This window comes from Halyomorpha halys, unplaced genomic scaffold (assembly GCF_000696795.3).
Source record: "Halyomorpha halys isolate HHAL.00 unplaced genomic scaffold, Hhal_1.1 Scaffold171.1, whole genome shotgun sequence".
Taxonomy (NCBI): domain Eukaryota; kingdom Metazoa; phylum Arthropoda; class Insecta; order Hemiptera; family Pentatomidae; genus Halyomorpha; species Halyomorpha halys.
In genome coordinates this window covers 245,017-248,618 of record NW_027115842.1, presented here as the reverse complement: position 1 = coordinate 248,618, position 3,602 = coordinate 245,017, and the positions used below count along the sequence as shown (strand labels likewise).

Below are 3,602 nucleotides of genomic sequence, written 5' to 3'. Positions count from 1 at the left end.
AAATTTAATGTGAGGAAGAAATTATAATTGAAGATGTCCTTGAGGATGGCTAAAATGGCCGAAACGTTGGACTGTTGAAAAATAAAAAGTGTTGAGACAAAAAAAGATACAAGTTTTGATTTATTTAATAAATAATTACCTTGTCTCAAGAAATTGAAATAATATAAATAAAAGGAATCTTTTCTTTAGCTTAAAAGAAAGAGACAGACATTTCAGTGGCTGTTTTATTGCGGAAAAAGATAGAAAACATTAATATTTATTTATTTGAGAAATACTTTATTCATCTATGCTGCCCAAATACATTAGGTTGTTACGATACACACCATACCAATCAATCCATGATCAGACATATATATATATACAATACATATTTATTTACATGAATTAACAACAATTTCTTTTTTCTCGTTTTGAAATAGCCGGCATATTTTATTCCCCCTACCTATACTTGGCAGACTCATCAGACTAGTAATTATACGTAGTTATAATTAAAATAATAAAAAATTGGGGGGAAATAATTGAGTTTTTTCTCTTCTTGGGGTCTTGTACTATGATTGACTACGGCTTTCTCTCCACCTATTTTTGATCCTGAGTACGCCCTTGGCTCTTGGACTTAAACAACGACATGAAAATAACGAACCTACAAGTTGGAACTTCATGTAAAGAAACTCAACTTCTGGGAAAGAAATAAGAGAGCCAGTATTGAATATTAAAATAGGAGGAGACTGATAATTCTTTCTCTTGGGAACATGGAGAATTCTATAGTAATTCTAAGAAGGGCCCACCTCAGAATGCAATGCTCAGTTCTAGAAAGCCCTGTGCACAAAAGACCTGTTTATCGGAGTCGGGTAAAAATTATCTATAGTTGAAACTAATAGCTAAGGTTGCCATGGACACGATATTTATTTATCAATGGTTCATTCATGAGCTATAGTTACAACAATAGCTAATTTTTACCCGACTCTGATAAACAGGTCTTTTGTGCACAGGGCTTTCTAGAACTGAGCATTGTATTCTGAGGTGGGCTCTACCCCTTCTTAGAATTGCCATCTTTGCCCATCTCTGCTGTACATTACTGCTTAGAAGTCACCCGAAGTTGGCCACGTACCCAAGCAACACCAAAACCTGGGCTAATGAGTCTTGCAGGTATGAAACAAAAATCATACCCAGGCAGTGCCAAGACCTTTCTCAGGATTAGCAAAGAGTACCAGCATTTCGAAAGGGTCTGGGTCTCCGGAGACAATAGGGGTATTCATGATGTTAAATGTTTGACCATGTTAAGAGCGAGCACACATGTGTCATGTCTGCTGTATAAGCGGTGTAAAGGATGGGACCGAGAATACTACCTTGAGCAACACCAGCAGACTGAGAATAGAGGGATGAATAGGAACCATTGTGGTTTACTTGGAAAAATTTATCAATGAAAAAGGAACGAATGATGAGAACGTATGTAGGAAGTAGAAATTTACGGAGTTTGTAAAGCAGTCCCGGGTGCCAGACTCGATCAAAGTGTTAAATTTAAAAGCATAGGATTGTGAGCAGCCCTATTGTTAAGTCATGTTAAATGGTAAATGAATAAGAGCTCCAAGCGAATTTTTGAGAAACTTGTTTTATAACCTTCCTTTCCACAACTTCATGTTATTGTTTGCTTCTAAATTTTAATTATAGTAATTTATTACAACATGCCTAAAGTAAGTGAAAAGTGGAAGTTGGGTGAAGGTTTGGCCACTGAGTGCCTTGTTGATCTCCTAACTTGTGAGGAAGAGAATAAACTAATTGACAAATGTGTCATGTCCGCTGTATAGGCGGTGTAAAGGATGGGACCGAGGATACTACCTTGAGGAACACAGCGGACTGAGAATAGAGGGGTGAATAGGAACCATTGTGCTTTACTTAGAAAAATCTATCAATGAGAAAGTAGGAATATCATACCATCCATACCAATCAATTCATGATCGGGCATATATACAATACATATATTTACATGAATTAACAATAATTTATTTTTTCTCGTTTTGAAACAGCCGGAATTTTTAATTCCCCCTACTTATACTTGGCAGACTCATCAATTTTGACTAGTAATTATACATAGTTTTCAAGTAATAAAAAATTGGGGGGGAAAATAACTGACTTTTTTCTCCTGTTGGACTCTTGTACTAGTATGAATTGCATTAAATTTGAATTTTAGGCTTTTTGAGGCGCAAGAAGTTTTAAAGAAAGTATCCTACCCGAAATAAGTGAGACTTTTGAACTGCTCAGTTAACACATTGTCGTGCTTTCAGGTGGACCGTCTCGGAACAGATGCGGAAAATCAAAAAGCCCATCCAAGGATGAAGGGACAAATCGGGATTCTAATGAGCTGCATTTCCTGCCCCTCGAACCAGGTACAGTACCTGTCCTTGCTCTAATATATAGCTTAGCAGGGTCTTGGTTACTTATTTTAAATAAGTCCGTGCACTTATAAAGAAATTGTGGTTACTAATATTACGATATAACGAGAACATGATCATTGATTGCTTTACAGGAATAGGCCATAACTGAAATATGCACTCCAGTATTATGGTAACAAATATTTTTATAAACACATATTAGTCCATTGTTATCTACCGTAATTTTCAAAGAACTCTTGGGCCGCAATTTCATCTTACACAAAATTATAAAAATTTTTCCCTTGAAGAAAATGGGCCATGGATCGAAACAAGTAGTAATCTGATGGTGCGAAGTCTGTACTATATAGTGGATGAGGCAGGATTTCGAACCCATGAAGTTCTTTAAACTTTTTTTTGGTTCGACGGGAAGTGGTTGCTGATTGCTGAGGAGTAAGTTCGTGAGGAACCTGCCTACTGCTCTTTATTACCTTCCACATGGAGAGTGGATGGCGACTAACAGTATCTTTCGGCACACCACACTCCCTGGCAAGTTCGCGAGTACTTGTGGACGGATCTGACGCAACGGCTTCCTGCAGAACCTCGTCAACGCCGCGCAGTGCTTTGGTCAAGGACACCTTCCCCTTCATATTTAATAATTTCACGAGTTGCTTCAGCGGCTGTGATTTTTTATTTTTTTTTCAGTATGCTTTAAAATTACGAGAATTTCGTAGGACTCGTATCATGTTCTTCTTTCGAAAAAATAACTAAGCTGAGTTTTTTTTTTTTTTTTAATGGATTAAACAAGCTTAGATAATGCTCTAAAAGGGATTTAAGTATCGGCAAATATTAAATAGGATTAAAATATTTACAGTCCTTCGATATTTTGAATTTGATAAAACAGTCTTTTTTTCATTTTTTTTTTTTTTATACATCCCATTATAATATGAAAAATAACCCTTTCAGTACCAGCGCCGGTATAACGTCCGGCACTTTGTAGCACTTTACTATTCGCATTGCGGGAGAACTCGTATCTCAAAATAAACTTATAATACGTTGTAAATGGTCTAATTTTCAACGTTTTTCAATTTCGATTTTCTAATTCATTAAGAGAGTATTTATTTTTTAAAAATAGTTTTTTAACAATAAAAAAAAACCTTTCGGAAGAGATAATCCATTCTGCTTTTACCATGTACCTTGGTGTTAATATTTATTATGTAAAAACATATATTGGAG

At 35.8% G+C, this 3,602-nt stretch overlaps 1 protein-coding gene across 12 annotated transcripts in view; it reads left to right on the top strand.

Moving 5' to 3' along the window:
* Nucleotides 1–3,602, top strand: part of enc (encore) — a 130,659-nt gene that overhangs the window by 35,982 nt on the left and 91,075 nt on the right. For 10 of the 12 annotated variants that reach the window (XM_067052798.1, XM_067052801.1, XM_067052797.1 and 7 more), the window contains exon 2: nucleotides 2,283–2,384. The exons of the other annotated variants lie outside the window; for them this stretch is intronic. The gene's annotated coding sequence lies outside the window, so the exon portion shown is untranslated. The remainder of the gene's footprint in view (nucleotides 1–2,282; nucleotides 2,385–3,602) is intronic. 12 annotated transcript variants of the gene reach the window in all.